Source organism: Ostrinia nubilalis, chromosome 17 (genome assembly GCF_963855985.1).
Source record: "Ostrinia nubilalis chromosome 17, ilOstNubi1.1, whole genome shotgun sequence".
Classification (NCBI taxonomy): Eukaryota; Metazoa; Arthropoda; class Insecta; order Lepidoptera; family Crambidae; genus Ostrinia; species Ostrinia nubilalis.
Window position 1 is genome coordinate 6,004,640 of NC_087104.1, and position 24,219 is coordinate 6,028,858.

The 24,219-nt window shown below is 38.6% G+C and overlaps 1 pseudogene; it reads left to right on the forward strand.

The window, feature by feature from the left end:
• The window catches only part of LOC135080228 (thrombospondin type-1 domain-containing protein 4-like), a 160,428-nt pseudogene that overhangs the window by 78,173 nt on the left and 58,036 nt on the right, over positions 1–24,219 (forward strand).

Consider the following 24,219-nt stretch of genomic DNA (forward strand, 5'->3'; position numbering starts at 1 on the left):
GCATAGTTGTTAAATAGGCTTATTTAGAGACTGCATGATTTAGAGTTGTTTAAATCATGCAGTAAAATAAGTGTACTGACTGACACACAAAAGTAGAAAACATGTTAAGTAGGTACCTATAATCTACTTATTGAAGGAAAAAAAACACATTTAGGCTGAGTTGCACTATCTTACTTTACTGTAACAAATTTCAAAAGTCTGTCAAACTCCATAGAACAAACACCTGTTATCGTTATAGTTACGGTTAAAGTTAGGTGGTGCAACTTTATACAACACCACACAAGTCCCTCTCCCGGCTCCTTCCAGTTGTTTGTTTAAATAACTGAATATAACGAAATATTAATACTTTTGTATGATTTGTTCCAGATTGTTCGCGGTGCAGCTGAAAGTTCCAGTCACAGTCGCTCAATCGTCAAGCACAGAAGTCGGACGACCGGTAAGTGGATTTGTTGAGCGATTTACTTGAAGCCGTACCTACATAAAGCAACAAAAGATTTTTTGACTGTAGGTCGATAAAATACATGTGACTTACCAGTGAGTGTTAAAACCTAACTACGAAACTTGGGTAAATTTATTTTTACTTACTCTAAGGCCTGTATAACAGACTCTACCATAGACTTCAGATAGCAAGATAGGTTTACTAAATCACTAGCTTGAATCCATTCTTGAGTATAGATCTATACTTAAGTCATAATCATCAATTCGTTTATTCTCCACTGCTGGAGCATGAGCATGGAGACTCCCTTGCACTCCCCATGCTGGCCAGATGGTTTGGGTATAGGTGGTGCAACTTAGCATAAAAGTTTCGATCTTTACATCGTTTTAGAACGTCTTTGAACTTTGATTAAGTTCACGAAACAACACTCGGGTAACTATCCCTTCCAATTTGGGAGTTGCACCACTTTTTAGACAATTATTGCCACTGTTTGTGATATCGCACATACATCATAATACCTAACAATTCCCATGTTACTATGCGTGCCTAAAACTAATTGCCGGAAAATGGCGGAATATTTTGTATACGTCAATAACAAACCGATGGCCGATCAATCAGTTCACAGCTCATTATAAATGGGACGACTGGCAACACTTGTGCGCCAACGAGGCCCATTTTTATTTTATTGACATGTCAAAACATTCGCTAGGTCAACGATTTTATTATAGTCGAATGACACTGATTCTGATTGGTTATTTGATTTAGATTCATTCACTACTAAGAGTCGTTGTCTACGCTGTATCCAAGGTCTATGACCTAAGCTGCGAATGCAGCGTCCAGCAAACGGATTGATGCCGGTTGTGGATTTGAATCCCGTGGGGGCAAATTTTAGTGTGATGAGCATAAGCATTGATTTACACAGTTACTTCATAAGACGTGTCCACTTAAATAAGTTCATCATAAATACATAGAGCTAGGTTATCGACAAATTAGAGAAGGAAGGAAGCACATGGATATTAGTTGAAACGAAGTATTAAAAAGGCTACCGAGATCAGATAGAATTTTTCTTACCCACCGACTGATTATTGTTAGACTACAAAGAACATTACTTTTCTCTGTTGTTTACATGACTGTAATAAATACCTATCTTATTTTATTTCTTCTAAACTTTCAGATGGCGCGAACGACGCTAGCGCGAGCGAACGCCACGATGTACGCTTGGAGCGCGTGGGGCGCCTGGAGCGCGTGCTCGCGCACGTGCGGCGGCGGCGTCTCCGTGCAGGAGCGCCAGTGCCTGCCCAGAGCGCCTGCCAGGTGGGTCACTAATATACAGATGTAGGCTTAGAGAGCGAAGGCCTTCTAAAGCTAGTACCGGGGTAATGTAGGGACATTAGAAACGCTAGACAGTTACATAACGACGCTAGTGTGTGCCAACGCCACGATCTACATCAGGCATTTGAGCCCGTGCTCGAGGACGTGCAGTGATTGTCTAAAGCGCCTGCCAGGTGGGTCACTTAATATACAGATGTAGGCATAGAGGGCAAGGGCCATCTAAAGCTAGTAGCGGGGATGTAGGTACATTAGCAGCGCTAGATAGATACACAACGACGCTAGAGTGAGCGAACGCCACGATCTGCATCAGACATTTGAGCTCATGCTCGTGGACGTGCAGTGATTGCCTAAAGCGCCTGCCAGGTGGGTCACTTAATATACAGATGTAGGCATAGAGGGCGAGGGCCATCTAAAGCTAGTAGCGGGGGTTTGTAGGTACATTAGAGACGCTAGACAGTTACACAACGACGCTAGCGCGAGCGAACGCCACGATGTACGCTTGGAGCGCGTGGGGCGCCTGGAGCGCGTGCTCGTGGACGTGCGGCGGCGGCGTCTCCGTGCAGGAGCGCCAGTGCCTGTCCAGAGCGCCTGCCAGGTGGGTAACCTATATGAGTCTACAAAGATGTAAGCTAGTAGCGGTGTAATCTAGGTACATTAAAAACGCTAGACAGTTACACAACGACGCTAGCGCGAGCGAACGCCACGATGTACGCTTGGAGCGCGTGGGGCGCCTGGAGCGCGTGCTCGTGGACGTGCGGCGGCGGCGTCTCCGTGCAGGAGCGCCAGTGCCTGTCCAGAGCGCCTGCCAGGTGGGTAACCTATATGAGTCTACAAAGATGTAAGCTAGTAGCGGTGTAATCTAGGTACATTAAAAACGCTAGACAGTTACACAACGACGCTAGCGCGAGCAACGCCACGATGTACGCGTGGGACGCCTGGATCTCATCTTGATACAAGGGCACTTGCCAAAAGTTAAAAAGCTTATTTTTTACTTTATCTTGTGATTCACCAAAAACTCTTGATAATCTTCGGACTACTTGTGGTATAAATTCGTAATAATGCTTTATTTACTGTGTTACTCTTGCCTATGTGCTATCTACAAAACCTATTTCCTGCATCATAACTGTAATGCACATTATTCCTTGGTTTAAATTAAATTGTATTGGGCTCGTCTAGACAACGGTCTGCGCGCACAATGCCCTGTCACATGCAGTTCCAGCCGTGAATGGGTGTAATGATATTTACGGTGACAGCCCGCAGTCCAATCACAATTTATACAAACCGCCTTTGTGAGGCTGGGATGCGCGGGAGCGTGTGCAATGTCAAAAATACATCGTTATTGAGGAGTAAATAACAACTGACCTTACGATATAAAATGAGGCCTAAAACTTTATAAAAAAAAACGTTTGTAAAAGCAGCATTTTTCGGCAATATTGCCCTTAAGTAGCATTAGTATTTATGATGTGCCATAAGATTTTTATGCACCTGGAGATGGACGTCATTGCTGAAAGAATCGACATAATGTTGACGGGTTAATTGGAAGGATCTGGTGGGAACTTTTTCCCAGCCGTGAGCCAACCATATTAGGTGTAGGTATTAAAAATTTTTCGATGTAGCTTTTTTACAAATTGTGACTAGGGGTCATGTTAACACAGGAAGGCTAAGGCTGATTATTAGCACATCCTTGAATTGTCATGAAAAATGAAAAATAAATGATTCATGAAGGACTCCATCAAATTAATGTTTTTACAGATTTATGTAGAGTTCATTTAACATTTTAAATTGATTAACTAATCAGTTTTAGAATAACCTTCTTGTAGTTTCCCAAAAAGGTCACACCCTATGTCACACCAGACGATGAAGGACCCTAAATCAAAGTTTAGAGACAACTTTAAAATACATAAAACGCAAAGCCCTTTCTTCCATGTACCTATACAATATGAGAATACCATAGAGTATAAAGATCGTTTATCGTCTTTTGTCCTTGGCTCGAACCATATACTGTTTAAACGCGTTGTAAATCTCCGTGACGTTTCCACCGGGATGGTGTCGCTACTGTCTTTGAAGGTCGTATATTACGCGTGTATGTCACTGCGCAGGACAGATGCATACACAGAAGGGATAAAATGACCACAAATGGTTAGGGCTTGCAGAAGACTGCGTTTTTCAAGATTTTAGCAGTTGGTTAGAAATACTAAATACCTAAATGACCACTGTAGTGGATAGTTATGTATTTGAAATGGATATTAAAGTAAACAACCATATTGAGGTTTGAAGCAAGACTAATTTATTAATAGCAATACCAAACTACCTACATAGTTGTTTATAAAATTAATAATTCTCATACCCTTGGTTTTAATACATAACATACCTTCCCTTTATAAACGAAAATTAAGTATTATTACATAATCAACACAAAACTGAATCATAATAATTAGTATGAACTTAAATCAAATTAAACTCTTAATTACTAGGTACTCCAATTATATCTGGCCATAAATCAGAACTAGGTATAACTATTGGCTCTGGGGAAATTTGCCCAGAATTTGATTCAATGTCTGGTCGGTCCCATGATGGCCTAGGCTGATCATTAGGTTGTTCTTGTGCCGTTGTTCTTGCTAAAATCTGGTCAGCATGTCTTCTGTGTAATTGACCATCCTCCGTCCTTATCTTATATGAACAAGGACCTTCAACCACATCTATAATGCCTTTAAGCCATTTTTCTCCAGGACCATAAGCTCTTATCAAAACCGGTTGGTTCACAGTAAAAATCCTTTTAGGTGGTGTTTGTGCTGCATTTTCCAGTTGTAAATCAGCCCTGGTTTGAGTATTATCGGGGTGAAGAGCAGAAACAGCCGTTTTATATCTACGTCCATTTAAAATCTCTGCTGGAGTTTTATTTGTACTACAGTTAGGTGTCGTACGCAAGTAATACAACGCTTTTGGTAGTTTTTCTGACCACGGCATATCGACCTCACCCATTTTCCTCAGCTTGTTCTTAAAGGTTTGGATAGCTCTTTCGATTTGACCATTAGTCGCCGGGTGGTATGGGGGCGAATACAGATGTTTTATTGAGTTTTTCTTAAGAAATATATTAAACTCCTCTGAACTAAAAGCCCGTCCATTATCAGACACCAACACATCCGGTAATCCTTGTGATGCAAAGATTTTTCTCAAAATTGCAATAACCGTTCCACTGCTCATAGATGAAACAATTTCAGCCTCCAACCATTTGCTGTGGCTATCTATTAGGACCAAAAAAGTTTTTCCTTGAAACGGACCTGCAAAATCCACGTGTACTCTGCTCCAGGGCTTTTCTGTAGGGATCCATACCTGTGGATCTCTAGGAGGATTGTTTCTTACGGCCTGACATTGCTCACACTCTGCCACTATTCTTTCTATCTCTCGGTCCATGTCAACCCACCACACATACCCTCTAGCAAATGCTTTCGTTTGCACGATACCCGCATGAGGAGTATGCAATAATTCCAAGACCTCTCGTTGGAGTGTCTTCGGTATAATGACCCTATTACTCCACAGTAAACAATCTTTACTGAGTGAAAGGGCCTCTCTGCGATTCCAAAACGGCTGTAAATTGGGATCTACATTAGCGCGGGGCCAACCATGGAGGACAAAAAATACTACTTTTTGCAGCAACGAGTCCTTCGCAGTCTCTTTGGAAATTTTCCTTGCATCCAAACCCCAGCCGATTGGACGCTCTTCTAATAACAAGACATCTCTTATGCAATCTTCCTTTATAGCAGATGTGTTTGGAGCATTCCAACGACTAAGAGCATCAGCATTTCCTATAGCTTTGCCAGGTCTGTACTTAATGGTATAGTCATAACACCCGAGTTTCAATGACCATCTCAACATCCTCGGTGAAATTTGGTCAGGAATTTGTTTTGTTGGGTTGAATAACCCCACTAAGGGTTTATGGTCGGTTACGATACAAAATTTTCGCCCAGCTAAATATTCATGGAACTTAGACAGACCAAACATAATAGCCAACGCCTCCTTGTCAATTTGGCCATATCGTCTCTCATGTGGCTGCAAAGTTCGAGATGCCATCATCACTGGTCGCTCTGTTCCATCGTCCATTATATGAGCAATGATAGCTCCTAATCCATATTCTGATGAATCACAAATAAGAATCAATTCACGAGTTAATTCATATCCGACCAATGTTAAATCCGAGGCAATAAGATCTTTCGCCTTCTTAAAGGCAGTCTCTTCTGCTTGTCCCCATGACCACGGTGTCTTGGTCTCCAGTAGCCGGTATAATGGCTCTAAGATGGTGGCTTTATCTGGTAAAAATTTATCATAAAAATTGTATAATCCCAAAAACGCACGAAGTGACTCCTTATTTGTCGGAGCCGGTTTATCTTTAATTTCCTTTACTTTTTCAGGGCACGGATGTAAACCTTCGGCATCAATCTTATGTCCCAGGAAACTAATACTGTCAGCCGCAAACACACATTTTTGCAGATTCAGACGAAAACCCATCCTATTTAATACGCTTAGCACATCACGAAGTCTTTTATCGTGCTGATCCGCTGTGGTTCCTGTGACAGCCACGTCGTCCAACAGACAAGCAACGCCATCCATGCCTGCGAGCGCCGAAGACATCACCCGCTGAAATATTCCAGGTGCCGCGCTGACACCGAACGCCAGGCGATTCATTTTCATAAGTCCAATAGGTGTATTTAGTGTTAGTAGCTCTGCTGTCTGATCATCAACCTTTAATTGCGTATAGGCTTGTTTCAGGTCCAACTTGCTGAACAGTTTTCCACCACTGAGTTTGACAAAAGCTTCTGATGAGGTTGGTAACGGATAGCTGTCGCTATCTATGGCAGCATTCACTGTAGACCGGTAGTCACCACAGATGCGAAGTGAGCCATCCTCCTTTTTTACAATCCTTAATGGAGTGGCCCATTTTGAGTACTTGACCGGTGTTATAATTTCATCTTTGACCATCTTATTCAACTCGTCCGTAACTTGCTGTTTAAGTGGAAATGGGACTGGCCGGGCTCTCAAAAATTTTGGTACAGCATCAGAACGCAGTTTCAATGAAACTTCAGGGCCATTGTATCGTCCTAAGCCCTCCTTAAATAATTCTGGAAACTCTTGTTTAAAAGGTTCTATCTGTTCATTGGACCAACATAATCCCGCAACGTACACACCCAGGGGCTCGAACCAATTTCTCCCTAGCAAGCTGGGGCCTCGTCCAGAAACCACCATCAATTCGCATTGGGCTTCCTTGTTGCCTAATGTCGCCCGTACGTTTGCTACCCCAATAACATTCAGGGGTTCCCGAGTCCAAGTAACCAACTTCACATTGGTAGAATGCAGCGGTGGAGGTGTAGACCACAGTGTCTTATAGGTATCTTCTGATATAATCGTCCTAGAGGCGCCAGAGTCAATCTCCATTTTCAGATGCGCCCCATTGATGGTCAGCTCAGCTGTTATTTGTGGCTGATAATTTTCTGTGCAATTGTAGACACCATTCATATTCTCTGACGGTTCCCAAGTCTTATCGCTTACACCTTCCTCCTTAACTTGATGCACCTTCCTTGCTTTCTTATCACAAGCAGGCGATATGTGTCCAAAGCGCTTGCAATAAAAACATTTCGCTTTGGTGAAAGGGCATCGTTCTCCAGCCTTGTGTATACGGGCACAATGCACACACTCATTGGACTTTATTCTACCAATCTCCATAGGTTCGGAAACATTGGACGGAGTTTGCTTCATTTCAGTACTGTTCTCCGGGTATAAATCAGGAAATGTCGCCTGGTAATTAAGACACGTCTGTAAGGCAATCTCATACGTAATTTGCTTCGTCTTAAGTAAATCTCTTCTCAGGCGATCATCACGTATACCGAGCACTAATCTGTCCCTCAAAAGGCCGGGTAGCAGAGAAAATGGCGAAAATGAGGTTTTCATTTTTCATTTTTGAGGTACTAAACAGTAAAATTAAAGGCTAAAATTTTTATTGGGCATAGTTGAAGATATTTTCTAGGGCTATTAACGGATGGAAACACGATTTGATGAAGTTGACTCGATAGAATAAATTCCCAAAGTTACCTCTATTCGTTTTCTATTTATGGTTTTATTTTTAAAATAAGCGATTTAAGATTCTAAATCTTTTACTAAACTAAAGTTCAGAAATAACTTGAGGGCTTTTAACGGATGAAATTTTTATATTGCGTCTTATTTAGTTACTATGTTAAAAAATGTGGAAAAAATCGTCCATGACGGCTTGGACAATCTCAATCAGTCGCGCGGTGGCGCTTACGGAGGACGGACGCGTGTCAGTTTTTTGGCCGTGACAGTTCGCGATTTGTCAATATTTTTGACAATGATGACTTTGATGAGTCACAGTATAATAATATCAGTGTTACTGGAGAAAGCTTAAATTTTTGATAATTAAGAATTATCAATTTTGTCTACCTATTGAAATTTAAATCGTTCGCATCCTTTTAAACGAAGACTACTCATGATACATAGTACATTCCTCAAATATGAGACAAAACCAATGAGTTAAAATTACATTTTAATAGTACCTACATACAATCGTCTTACACTCTTTAGAAGAGCACACTGACACAAATAAATAATAAAAAATATTGTCTAAGGTCTGTAGCTAAAGGTCTAAGCTGTAAGATAGAAGAATCTTCTAGCCAAAAAGATGGCAGATGCAGCAGATGTCAACGGATTTCAAACTGGAGTTCATATGACTCCTTGTAGACTTGAGTCTCTAGAGCGTCCCTTCCTCCACCATGCGTAAGAATGTTTCAAAAATACTGTCTAAGGTCTGTAGCTAAAGGTCTAAGCTGCAAGATAGAAGAATCTTCTAGCCAAAAAGATGGCAGATGCAGCAGATGTCAACGGATTTAAAACTGGAGTTCATGTGACTCCTTGTAGACTTGAGTGTCTAGAGCGTTCCTTCCTCCACCATGCGTAAGAATTTTCACAAAAATACTGTCTAAGGTCTGTAGCTAAAGGTCTACGCTGCAAGATGGAAGAATCTTCTAACCAAAAAGATGGCAGATGCAGCAGATGTCAACGGATTTAAAACTGGAGTTGATGTGACTCCTTGTAGACTTGAGTGTCTAGAGCGTCCCTTCCTCCACCATGCGTAAGAATTTTTACAAAAATACTGTCTAAAGTCTGTAGCTAAAGGTCTACATCATTTATATTTACTGTGGTTATAAAGGTGTACCAAGGGTACATGCTACACCTTTTTATTCGATTGTAAGAGTAATGGTTTACTCACAAATCCGTTTTATCTGATTTTCTGAAATCTTTTAATTACACTGGTGTTTATCATTCAAATCAAAGACTAATGTTTGAACTAATTTGGACATATCAAGGTCTATCATTGGTATTTTTTTCAAACTTCTGCGTTGAGCCATTTACGAGATCTGGGACATCACAAAACATTACCCCAGCAAAATTCTAAATAACTTGAGAACCGGAACACGAACAAATTTTGCTATTCATGGACAAATTACTACGCAACAAGAGCTATCTATACCATGTATTTGGTTCCGGGATAGAACGACTTTCAAAAAAAAAAAATTTGCCAGGGTAATGTTTGAAACGTTACCCCAGCAAAATCTGTTTTAATTTTAAAACGATAATTTGAACGAATTTTGCTATTAGTGGACAAATTTCTGCTTACAATGGACTAATTATCTGCTATACTTTCGACTCTCTAAAGCATAACATTTATAAAAATTTTGCTGCGGTAATGCACTCCAGGTAACCGTGTGTGATGCTCATTGCTCATAGTGATTTTCGATACAGAGACCCGTACATACGTTATACATAAATTATGGAAAGAAAACACTCAGACCAATACAAACAAATATGTATGCAATTTTAGTATGATATTTTTATTTATTAATAAACAAAAAGACTGAACAAAATTGATGCGTGTACTGATTAATGTAATTAACTACATGCAAAGCTTTGTGAATTGCAACAAGTATAATTTATTATCCAAGCTCTAAGTAATCGCTACTACGAGTAACTGATCATAAAATGTTTTTCCAATCGCTCAAGCTCCCGAGGATCTACCGATAGGTCGGGTGACGTAATCTTGAAATTCTTTTAGCCGGCGCGGAACTTCCGGAAGGTCGGGTGACGCCACGCCTCTTTGAACCGTGTTTACTTTGGCAGTTATATTCTATATTTATTCGATTCTAAAATATATTCCCAAAAATTTTGAAAGTTGTTTTAATTTGTATCACTTGGATATGATTTGTATTAGAAAGTGCTGTGAGTGTGACGCTTGAACGGAAGGAAGTCAACCTAACCTAACCAACTGCGTATTTCTAAACTGCGTTTTTCTATACTGTGTAGCCGCGAGAGCTCTTTGGCGCGCTGTCTTCGGCGAAGTATTGCGCGCGCAGATTTTGACAGCGCGAAATACCTACTTTAGCAGAAATACCAAGCCTTAAGTCAACAAAATTGCAGCTGGCGGCAAGTAGGCTTATCGCTGCTACATAGTCCTGCACGCTTTCACTTTGTAATTGTACACGTTTGTGGAATTTTCCCGCTTGCAAAATTTCGTTAATTTCCGGTTCATAAAATTGGTCCAAAACACGTAAAATTTCCGTAAAAGTCACACTAGTTGGTCTATTGGGCACTAACAATGACGCAATTAATGCATAAGTGTCTTTTCCACACTGAGAAAGGAACAAAGAACGAGCTTTGTCACAATTCTTTTCGTCATAACCTGCCGCGTCCAAAGCACACAATAACTGTTCTTTATAATCACGCCACTTGTCACTTTTAGGATTAAACTGTCCAGGAAACACAATATTTGCAATATTAGATGCCATTGTCCACACAATTACAATTAATTTTCCAAGTCGCCAATAAAGTAAACAACCATATTGAGGTTTGAAGCAAAACTAATTTATTAATAGCAATACCAAACTACCTACATAGTTGTTTATAAAATTAATAATTCTCATACCCTTGGTTTTAATACATAACAGATATAATAATACTTGCACCCAATTTTATCAATAAAGTTATTTCAGTTATTTAATTTTTAGCATCTTTGAGTAGCATCTCAAACTAATTTGAAAATTATAAACAACTTGAAAAAATCGAACTGCCTAAAGCGGGAATTCCCGGCAGTTCGATTTTTTCAAGTTATTTTACATTCTTACAATTATTTTGCTTCATAATGTTACAAGCCAGCTTTACACCAGACTGATCGATCAGGTGGTCTCAAGAACAATTTTATTGAAAGAAAAAGGGGTTAATTTCAATAAATCGTTACCAAGTGTGGTAAATATTAATTCAGCTTGCATTTATACTTCTTATGATGATTATGATAATAAAGAAGACATAAAAATAGCGTTTCCGGGAATTTTATATGCCGAGTTTATACACTTTTAAAATGTAAGATTAAAGATTATTTGTCTACAATCAGTCTTAAACCACATTCCTTAAATCAAATAAGCTCTACAAAACCAAAACAACAACTATCCTCTAAACCGATAAAATTAAAAACCCTCCTCATTATTCCACTTTCTTAAAATTCATTTAAAAACCGTATTCGTGTCTGACACGGAAAAACAAACAAACACCATGAAGAAGATAAACGATACACCCCATTGTTCGTGGTTATTGTCTTAATTATTTCATTATGGGATCTTACGAGCTATTAAGATTGGGGCCCGTGTCCAGCGATACAGTTATCTAAAACTTTAACGCTCGTATTCCCAAACATTACTATGAGGTCTCACAGTGCGCGCAGAGTAAATACAAATGAGTAGGTCATCTTCATAGAAACGCACTGAGCGCGGTTTGTATGTGTGAGCGCGCGCCAATACGTATGCGGCGCGCACGCACACACTGACAAAATTTAGCGTGGATTAGCGGCGAGTTGCCCCGAATTACGTATTGGCGCGCTCACATACAAATCGCGCTCGGGCGTTTCTATGAAGATGATCTACTCATTTGTATTTACTCTGGTGCGCGTGAACGCACAGGGTGACAAATGAACCAACCACATAGCTGTATTCAACGCTGTGCGTTCGATTTGCTGCTTCACTTATGCAAGCATCGTTTGTGAAGACGGGCGTTAGTTGTTTCATTATGGGATCGTACCAGCTATTAAGATTGGGCCCGTGTCCAGCGATACAGTTATCTAAAACTTTAACGCTCGTATTTACAAACATTACTATGAGGTCTCACAGTGCGCGCAGAGTAAATACAAATGAGTAGGTCATCTTCATAGAAACGCACTGAGCGCGGTTTGTATGTGTGAGCGCGCGCCAATACGTATGCGGCGCGCACGCATGCACTGACAAAATTCGGGGCAACTCGCCGCTAATCCACGCTAAATTTTGTCAGTGTGTGCGTGCGCGCCGCATACGTATTGGCGCGCTCACATACAAATCGCGCTTGGGCGTTTCTATGAAGATGATCTACTCATTTGTATTTACTCTGGTGCGCGTGAACGCACAGGGTGACAAATGAACCAACCACAGAGCTGTATTCAACGCTGTGCGTTCGATTTGCTGCTTCACTTATGCAAGCATCGTTTGTGAATACGGGCGTTAGTTGTTTCATTATGGGATCAGTACCAGCTATTAAGATTGGGCCCCGTGTCCAGCGATATTGTTATTTAAAACTTTAACGCTCGTATTTACAAACATTACTATGAGGTCTCACAGTGCGCGTGAACGCACAGGGTGACACATGAACCAACCACAGAGCTGTATTCAACGCTGTGCGTTCGATTTGCTGCTTCACTTATGCAAGCATCGTTTGTGAATACGGGCGTTAGTTGTTTCATTATGGGATCAGTACCAGCTATTAAGATTGGGCCCGTGTCCTGCGATACAGTTATCTAAAACTTTTAGTTTGAGAAATAAATATGTCAGATTGGAGTTCAATGCCTCCTTTAAGGGCTGCCAAAGGGTTATATTTTTTTTTGAATCTACATTATCTTGACCGAGCTCGAAAAGGACGAAGTTGCAGAATGGTATTTTTACTAACATATTATTACGGTTACTTAAATGATTAAATGAAGCATTATTTTTGTTTACTAACCTATTTTATCGTCAATTTTAATTTCAATCAGATCAAGATACTTTTACTACCTTCACAGATTGAATTATTAAAAATAAAATTGTTTACAAAAACTAGACTTAAATTAATGCGTCAATTTTCTCATATTGCTAATTAGAAAATAAGTACCTAGAAGGTTTCAACTTTTGTAACATTGTGCACCTATAATCATTTTGACTCTACGCTACTAATAAACAAATATTATGTAAAATTCCTAGATATTTTACATTGCGCCCTCCAGTCACCACTAAGCAAAGCTTGCACTACACCAGACAAAAGTTGTGCCAGCCCTACCCGCTCGGACGCAGCGAAGGCGCAGGCGCACTATTGATCATAGATCACAATGATATCTAATGATACGGCGCGTGATCGATAAAGGGACGCTGCCCACCGCGGGAGACCCTTCCACACCGCTGGTGCGGCCACGATCGGAGTAGGGTTGGCAAAACTGTGTTCAATTTATTTAAATAATAAAATAATTTATTCACAGAAAGATTTACAACAACTTAAGATTACTGGTAGTTACAAAACTAAGTGATCCTGTCTCTTGGGAACTGGAGTTGATCGTTCACTGTGTTTTATTGTACGATTACTTTACACTTTATACTGGCAAGAGTGAATTTATTAGTAGTAAGGTTTTTGAAGCACTTTATTGACTTTTTGCAAATGTAGACAGGATGCGTAAAATTTATATTATTTATACTATTAATTTTATATTTTAAAGTAGATTGTAGACTCCAAACATTTATGTTGATACTTTGGTATTGATAGATGAAAACTTTAGACTCCACATTGTAGAGCGTTGGACCACTACGTATAGGTAGGTTCACACCATCCTGTATTTACAAACACAAATTACAGTTAATTTAACATATTGCTAAGAATAATATTAAAACATAATTAATCATGTACCATTCATTAAAAGAAATAGATCATGAATTATATTGTCGTCGAAAAAATATTTGTCACCGCTCTCAAGTTGACAACCCTATCGTTTTTTTTTAACTCTATAGAGATATAGCAGCGCCTTCTGGACTTCCTATAATGCGCCGACTAATTGAGATAACTTTTTAATTTATACGTTTCCTTCCATTTTCACGTCATTAATCTCCCTTTGGTTTTTCTGAATCGGTTCTTTGATAAATATTTTCGTCCGATAAATCATGGGTGCTGTTTTTTGTGTTAGTACCTACTTTGTTTTACTTTATTTTAGTTTACTTTTCAACAATGAGTACTTACACTATTATAAAGTAAAGTATAGTTGTATTCACGAAGGCGAGTGAGCTTTGTATGTGTGGTGGCTCGCTACTGTTCGTTTTTCAGTTTTGATAGACATTACACTATCGTTATGTGCGTGCACACGTAGGTACACACACAAGTAAAGATCACTCGCCTTCGTGAGTTGCAAAAACTATACAATTAAATAAATTCAATTGTTTCAGTTTACATTCTATTCTTAGCAAAGCGAGGCAGTGAACTTAGTTTAGTTTGTTTAAAATCTTATGCCTTACATTTTTCAACCGTCAAAGTGTTGAATGAAAGTTCTAAATAGCCTGACATCATGTGATCAATAGAACTTGCGCATGATTTAGGAAAACTGGCAAAAAATAGATTGAACTTAAAATAACTACTTAGTTCTTATAAGAGCATTTTATCTGTGTATAACAACCCTACCCCTATTGTTCTATCTGAAAACCCCATCCAGTTTAAACAATCTATATCAATAACTCCTAGTGCCAGCACATGATAGTGTGGTGCATAACTCTCAGGATAGAGTCCACACTGGCCTGAACAATCGCCATTATGATACATAATGTATCATTTTAATAGTCCACGATTCTGCCATCAGATATCACAGCGCGATGTAATGTATACTATTCATTTTATACGCGGTACCGCTAGAGTAAGTCACAGCTTAAAATAATAAGCAAAACATTGAATAAAAATAATTTTGAGCTGACTTGAATGATCACTTTGATTTGGAGACTACGTGTAGTAAAAATAGTGGAAATTTTATTTTGTTTTCCCAGATTTTTCATTGCATGAATAATTTTTACGGCTTAAGCCGCCACCCAGAACAAAAATAGGTTCTGTTTTTCAATTCCCTACAGACCGCATGCTTAGTTAGCTAGTTCAGTGTTTTTTTTTAAATTCATCCAAACATAATACATAATTTGTACCATACAATTTTTGTACTGTTAGTTTCTGCTAACTTGTCCCTTACAGTCTTTTTGACATGTATAAGTACATACTTTGGATACATTCGTTTGATTAAACTGGCTGTTTTATTTACACTTCGATCACAGTTAGGGTGCGCGATTTTAATAAATTATTCTTCGTTGTATCATAAATTCGTAACGTTGGACTAAAATAACTTGAATAAGTTGCAACCGTTCTGAGGCAATGAAGGAAATCTTATAATGAATTGAGCTCATTTATTATGATATCGCTGTTTAATATTGCTTTATAAGAATAATTTTGCAAATATAAGAAGATAAGTTTCCGTCTAAGTAAGATATTACGTTATTGAATAATTTTGTTAGCTTTCCTCTTTTTGTCGGACAAAAAAACAAAAGAAAGATGGATACTGTCCTTTTTTTAAATGTCGGAAATGGGTAGGCTTTTGACCAGCAGTGGACGTCTTTTGGTTGAAAAGAACAAACAAATGATACATCTTAACATCGACAGTCATTTTCGACACTAATAGACATCGCTCACAAATATCGATATCATTTAAACATTTCCAGCATTGTGAAATTGTGATGCTATAAAGACGTCATCGATTTCACGCACTTGTCGCCAATGCCAATCATCTTTTATCAAAGATTTTCCCAATTCGATTCATAGAATGTATGCATTATTGCATGATGTTTGATGACAGCAAACTTTGACATCGTCAATAAATGCAATATAGTCATACAGTTTTACAATAGTACCTACCTTAAGATAAACATCATGATGACAATGTATGGTTTGGGTCCAAGCACCTTAGTTTATTACACAGTTCTCTAGGTCCTTCACGGCTACGTCACTAGAGGCGTGACGTGAGACACAGTCGTTTTATTGAATCAACGTGGCAAGAAGCACCACTTTAAATGAGTTTTGCATAACTTGGAGTTCGTCATCAAGCAAGGCCTGATGGACACGAGATTTAATGCTGAAAATAGGTAGTAGCTGGTACTTCTTAAGGAGTTTTGGACTTGGTTTCTCGGAGTGCTCGCGCTTCTCATAGAGTTTTTCTGTGCTCCCAAAGTGCTCCTTCTCCGCATTCCTCCACTATGCCCACGCTGACTGTGCGTTTTAGCGTTCACACAAGCCCAAAAACCGAGGAGCGTGTAAACAGAGCGATAACAATCGACTATTAGCGAAAGGGCTCGAATTATGTGCGTCAATCAAAACGCTGTCCGAAATCGCTTGTAACAGCCGAGATTGCTCCGAGTGGTTAGGGTTCAGTGGAAGGTCCCTAGAATCCAACGCAGTGATAAACTTCATTAAGGCTGAGTTGTACCACCTAACTTTAACGGTATAAAGATAACCGGTGTTTTTTGTACAGAATTTTACATATTTTTGACGTTTGTTAAAGTTAAAGTAGCAACCCAGCCTAAAAGTTTTTCTTTTCAAAATAAGTGCGCGGCTGCACATTCGCTCAGCGGGCCGTTTTTCAGGTCCGATTTATCGTTTTAATTTTTTTTTTTCGACGATGCAGATGGTGTGAGTCAGTATTGTTGCCTCAAAAGCATTCTAATGTGCCATCGGTGGCACGTCATTTTGCTGTAAGGTCACCCCTTCACATAAAGTTCCACTGGCTTTCATTACAAAGTACTTGTAGTTGTTCTATGATACTACTTAATTTTCAAGTTACTACCATTTTCCTTATACGGAATTCTTTACCAAATATTCGTCATAATTTTTACAGCGTCTTCAATATTGACTTAATTTGGCATGTTCCGCAGGGAAAGGGCATCAGAGGTCATTCAGATGTATTTAGGGCGCTTAGATCTTTAGCCTTTGACTCTTATCGTGTAGTAATTAGGGATCTTAAAGATTTTACTGAAAGGTATAAATTACTTTAATACACTCGACGTCAAATAAATCGCACCTCCCGCGACAAGCATTTTCAAACGTATGCATCCCCACTTCCCACCAATATTGGCACCATTTAAAAGCCTAGTTCTAACCTTCATTTCATTAAAGGAAAGGTTTTTACCCCAAAAATGTGTCTTTAGAAGGATCCAGAGTCACTTCTTCAAAAAATAGGTAGTTACGCTAGAGCCAACTTTTATGGCAATAAAACTGTTAAGTTGGGTTTAATTGCTATCCATCTGTTAAAAAGGACACGTGAAATCATTATTTGGTTTTATAACCATAAAAATTGGTCTAATTGATCCCGTAGGTGGGCACAAAGTGAGGTATTTTTTCAAGTCACATTTATGGTATATGTTAATAATTTATTAAGAAATTAAATGTGTTTTTCTTTAAGGATATTTATTGGGCTTTCAAATAACACCAATATTGTTGGTGTACCATGATTGTGTCAGAAGAAAATCGTTAAAGTTCGCGTCGCGGAAGGTGCGGTTTATTTGATGTTGAGTATATATGTACAGTAGGTAATCACTACGTGCAGTTTATTTACACTTATAACTTACACACGTTCGTAGTCCCTTTGGGCACGTAGGTATACCAATTTAATGCAAATATTTCTGTTCGTCTTTTTAATATTTTTCCACACGTAACCTGTGATTTTTTTGGATAATTTTTGGATAAGTGATTTAGTTTTTATATCTGGGATTACAATCCCTGAAAAGGAGATTCATAATGCTTTGGTATGAAATTAAAGTTTTATTGGTCGTGGGACGCGTAATAAAGGAATTATTATTATACTGTGATAGTTTGATGTTAACTTTCATATAAACTCGAGTAGAAGTTAGTTACCAATAAAAGATTCAATCTAGAAATGAAAGGATATAATTTCAGCTGGATACTTTGATCTGTCAGTTATAATTTAGTAAGGAACTCATTCATTATTTAATAAAAATAACCTTATTGAAAATTACACTCCATTAAAATAATTTAATAAGCCAGTTATCCGTAGAATTACTATCCAATTTGTTTTTAGAGCTGTTTTATGCGCGTATCCGCCTATTACCTAGTCGTTTTACGATACGGCCCTATTACGTGTGGGTTATAACGATTATTCTATAGCAATTGCTATTAAACGTGCCGTTTCTTATCCAACAACATAAAGGACGTAGCACACTTATCAACCCGGAAAGGGATCGTAACCGTATCAACTCGAGGCGGTCAGTATTCTTTGTATGGGACTCCATTACCCGCATCGTAACATAAGATGCCTCGCCTCGTGGTTGACAGTGCGCGAAAGGTGATGACAGCTTGCGAAAATCGATGACAGCACGAAAGGCGATACAGTGTTGACCCCTTTCCGAGTTCTAGATCGTTTCATCCACGAAGACACGCCCCACCAATTTTTGGTCGAGGGAAGCGCGGGGTGCGGGGAGTTTGATCCAAGCAATCCGAGCGTCATTATTGTAGTGTGCGTGTGCACTCATATGGACCTATAGTTTTTAAAACACATAATAATTTGATTATTTATACACCTAGAGGTGGACGTGTAGCTATAGGCTTCCCACTGTAAGATGATCTGTGAAAGCCACAGGTGCGCCTGAATACAGGCAGCGCAGATCTGGCTAATACAAAATTTTGGTCCTGGGGTTTCAGAAAGTCTTCAGCAGTGTAAGACGTCTTTCAATTTAAGAGCAAATTACATAATACATAGTAAAAAACATTTCAAAATCATGGCAAACTTTTTAAAAGTAAGGCTTTTATATCGACTTTTGGCTAGAATTATTGTATTTAGTATGCCAACCCTTGCTGTCTGTCTAATAACATGTCGACGAATTAATTATTAAAAAAAAGTGCACTGATGCCATCATTTTTCTAGAAACTTTAAGCATCCATAATAAACCCTCGCATGCGCGTGCGTCGCATCCAGTACTAAAATCGCGTCAAATGCTCGTTGCCGTTGCGCAAGACACATCGTGTTGATCTAAAAATAAATATCGGTACTTGATTATGTTATTTCAGGCGTTTAAATGCTAATTATGGCAAAGGAATGCGTCACAAGAAAGCAATTAATTTTATATGCCTAGCAAATGACTGAGCATAGTGATTTAGAACTTAGAGAGTGCTATTTTAAAAAGTATTATTTATTGAAACTTCGGTCTGACTCATTGACTGCTACTGGTCACCACGAAACTGATATTCTTTTTTCTTTTTTACAACGATCTAATTTTCATTGTTCAATTTTATTGTTTCTTCCTTCAAATTAACTCGTTAGCTATCGTATATTTTGTATTTTTTTAAGTTTGCTATCTGTTTATTTTGCTTGTACTTAGTCTATAAACTTACTGTCAGTTTCAGTATGGGAAATTTTCTTCAAATAAAAGATTTCCCAATCGTTAGACAATCAGCTGAGAGAATAACCACAAGTAGGTATTTTTAAGTAAAATTTTGATCAATATAAAAAAGACAATTACATGAACTAAGCCAGTAAGAAAAAAACATGTTTTTTTTCGGCAGACCTACAGCACTCACATATACCTATGTACCTTGTGAAGTTATGCATTATCATCATAAGAGTTTCAACACAACAAAAGCCTATACAAAAAATACCTACATCACATTCCGAAGGGTCCAATCAAACGCGATGTTGTGTCATCGTGAAACAGTATCAATATCTATAATTACTAATTACACCCACATGTAATTAGTCGGCTGATAGTTTTCATCATTTTAATTAAAGCACAAAAGTCGCGAGTGGCGCCCCGCTGCGGTGCAGAGAAACAATATAAAGCATCACAATGTACGTCGGCGCTTGTACTTGTAGGTCCAATTGAAAAATGTTATTGATAGCGAAATGTAATTAAAAGATGCCTGAAAATTTAATAATAAACTAAGATTGTTAAGCAATTACATTAAGAATTAATTAATTACATTATAGGCAAGTTTTTTTTTACCGCCATCGTCGTCCTTTAATTAGGCTCCACTACATGAGCACGACACGACCTTTTCTTAGGCTGAGTTGCACCACCTAACTTTAAAGTTAACGATAAGCAGTGCTTTTTGTATGGAGTTTGACAGATTTTTGACGTTTGTAAAAGGTAAAGTAAGATGGTGCAACCCAGACTTACTCTCTAATTTACCACAGGCATTCGGAGGATAAGGCCTACACCCCTCGCTCGGCTATACAGGTTGGGTAGGACATATTTTATTTTATGTAAATTAAAAAGAAGTAAAGCCACGGTACCCGACAAGGCCAGTTCTTAGCCGTCGTATGAGTCACATACGTGACTGTACTCCGAAATTAATTACTTCATTATAAACTATTGATTAATTAACTGGACCTTGGTTTTACGACCCATTTCGAGTCCGAATCAAGATAAGATATACCTATTCTAAATACTTACGAACTATTATGAAAATAGGGACAGAATTCTTCACACCTTTCGTTCCTGCCATTGCACTTGGACGTGTTTAGGCTGTTTTTTATACAGTATTCTTAATTTAAATTGCAAGATAGGATAGTTTTTTGCATTCGTCCTGAAGAGTAGTTCAATTTGGCTTCAAACTTCAAAACCACTTTTAATATTCCAAGAACATTCCAACAAAACATGCATAATACATCATTCACATGAAAGTTTATCGTGAAAAAGTTACACATTTAAGAAATTAAGTATTCCTGGGGCACGATAGCACACCAAGTCAGTTAGACTAAACATTGTAGCACTTTAAACAGTTCTAATAAGTGCGATTTTTCAACAAAATTGTGATTTGGTGTCGACTGTACGTAAGACCACACGTTAAGGGTCACATGTAAAGATATCTGACCTGGATCACAAAAGGCAATCAATGCTACTACGAGTACAACAATAGATATACCAGAGAGTAGGCCCTAGAGAAAAAAATCATATCATTAGGAAAAGTAGGTAGACGTGGCTTTAGTCGAGAAGAAGCAGGTAAAAATGCTTAAAAAAATCATAGCATTCTCATAGGTATTTGATGACAATCTAAAATAGTTTTCTGCCTTTACGATATATTATAAAGATGCGATTACGCTGCGGCGTGTAAGGGCTATATTTCACAGGGACACCATGGCGGCGCAACCAGTCGCCGCTACCAACAAAATGTATGCAGCTTTGCGCAACCAAACGGACACCAGTACCTCTAGTAGGAAAAACTTTCGAGTTCGTTTCGTTGCGTATTCAAAGTGTCATCGAAAAATTTTGTATGAAAAATTAAACAGCGCCCCCTAGGGCGGCTATAATATAGGGGGCGCTGTTTAATTTTTCATACAACATTTTTCGATGACACTTTGAATACGCAACGAAACGAACTCGAAAGTTTTTCCTACTAGAGGTACAGGTGAGCAACTCTCTATAGAGCTGTATACATTTTGTTGGTAGCCGGCGACTGGTTGCGCCGCCATGGTGTCCCGGTGAAATATAGCCCTTAGGCGAGTGAGCTTTACATGAGTGTGGTGGCTCGCTACTGTTCGTTCTTCAAAAGTTTTGATAGACATTACACTATCGTTATGTAAAGCTCACTCGTATTCATGAGTTGCAAGAACAATAATTTATCAATTCAGTAATATTTCATCTTAATTTTACAATAATTTCGGTCTCTATTAATCTAATAGAGAGTAAGAAAATGAGGAGTAAGACTACTGTTTCCAATGTTTGTTATGTGACTTCCGTGTGATCGTTAATGGAGTAGTTAACCACACGTTTTCAAGAAAGTGGAAGGTCCTTGCTTACTTTCTAAACTTGTTATTTTTCTAAACAGGTCAAGAGCAATATAGAGTAGGTATTGAATTGACTTCTAAAAAATTTGAAAGAAAGAAAGATAAATAGTTTGTTTGGTTCAAACATAAAATAATAATAATAGCTTCTTTAAAAAAACTGATAAGTGGGCACTGAAAAGGGTACATAGTACGTAGAACTGACAGCCGATAGGGCAAAAAGTTTCTGTAAAGGTAGACACAGCCTGAGACGTCCAATCTGAAAAAAAGTGATGGTCGCAGTGGGTACACCACCTATGGTTGAAAATGCTAATGAAATGTAACTGCGACATGCTAGCGACTATTTACAATTTTCCATCACTAATCAGACACTTTCTTTCTTCCAGAATGCGTAGAAGCAGAAAAAGAAGAAAACTGTCTCGAAGCACAGAGCTAGCGAGACGCACGCGCAGCGCAGCCAAGCCTACGTCAGACCCGGACTGTCCGGGGCTCGGCCGTCGGTACCACGAGTGCAACACTGCGGTAAGTTCGCTAACTGAAATTACTTATGCCAAATCCTCCTTTTTGCCTCAAACAGTCGTCCAACTGCGATGGAGACTAAAATGACCTGATGATGATGGTGATGATGCTACTGTTATGCCATAACAAAAGACACTTACAAAGAACTTCCTACTAGTTTACTTTAAACTCTACTATGATAAAAGTTACGCAAGAGTTGTCTGCGCATACAATGACTTTACGTTAGGTTAGGTTTGCTCGCTAGCGACCGCGTAAAAAAATAACATGAAATGTATGAAACATTGTACAGCGCCCCTAGCGGCTACTTTCAAAAACTAAAATCTTCGATTTATTGACTCGCTGGCTAGCGAGCACACCTAACGCAAACTCATTGTAAAGCACAGTGTTCGTGAAATCCAAAAAAACGTCATCCTGAATAATGCAATTTTTAGTTTTCTTAATCGACTTCAAAAAAGGAGGAGGTTATTTATAAGAGGGAATCCTTGAAACAGAATAAAAACTTACGATCCCACTAATAACGACATCTAATAATTGTGATTAAAGCTAAAGAATATAATAAATTAATAAACAAAATCTAACAAGTATATTGGTTGGTTTTCAGCCATGTCCCGGGCCGCCGCGGGACCCGCGAACCGAGCAGTGCGCGATCTATGACAGAAGGCCGTTCCGGGGACACTTCTACACCTGGGTGCCGTACGTTGATGGTAAGAAATATTCTATTACTTATACCGGCTTAAGAGACCGTAGTTGTAGATCCTGGTTACCCAGGAGTTGCAAACGAGAGATGGAAATAGTCCTTAGTGTCATCTTTGATCTGACTGACGGATTTTTAACCTGCTGATGAGGGCAATCAGCCAAATCTTAAAATTCAGCTCGACATCGATTGTAGATAAAAATTCTCATTCTCAAAAGTTTTGGTAAACAACCTTTCCCTAATATTATGGTAGATAGATAAATCATTTCTAATATCTGATCAAAATATGCTTGTGCCCATCAAAATGACACTTCTATTGGCGTGATTCCGACCTACAAATTATGTAGCTGGCCTTTTAACCAAACAATCCTCAATTTGAGTTCATCCATACTTTCTCAACCTTTTAGATAAGCATTGGTGTTACAAAAGGCGCATAGTGCTAAAGTACATAATTTATCCATTTCGGACGTACAATATTAATTAATCCTTTTCGAATTAAATATTTAAATAAATAAATAAATTCATTGTTTCCAGGTGACTCCCCCTGCACCCTGAACTGCAGACCACGGGGCCAGCAGTTCTACGCGTCCCTCGCTCTAGTCACAGATGGGACCCCGTGCACCAGGCCTGGCTTCAGGGCGATATGCGTGCAAGGCTCCTGCAAGGTAAGTGGTTTAATGTGGGATCTTGTTGGACCACAAGGAAAAGCGAGGAGGATTTTTTTTCATACAGATCTCAAAACCAAATCTGAGTGGTAGGCTGTAACATAGTAGGCGTGCGTAAGATTTAATTATTTGTAGTTACTTTATTAGTAAAGAAAAGAACTAAAAGGTCACCCTGTATCGACCATATTATTAGAGTTCACACTCCAAATCAAATCACATAATCACATAATGAAAAGATTTTCCCGAGTGAAAATGTTTTTCCAAACAACGCCATCTAGAGTAGGAAGGAGTAACTTCGTACACGCTACTAAGCGCAGACTACACTGACGCGAGAATATCTTTCAGTTTAATCAACTTTGGCGCTGTCTTCACCACGATTTTTTTTATGAATGAAATATTACTTTATGCGATAATTATATTATAGAGATAGCTTGAATAAAAAACTCTACAAATTTATTTTAAATTAGTAGTAGGTTTTGCTCATAAGATATGACAAGAAAACTCCACAATAAATTTTAAGATTGTAATCAATCCTACTCGATTAAGATCAAATTCAAGTTGTTTTCCACTCCATATATCGACTACGTAGGAGCCATCGATATGTATTTGAGGCTAGTAGTGTAAAATACCTGTATCTTTTAAATGGCAGCACTAAGTTTGC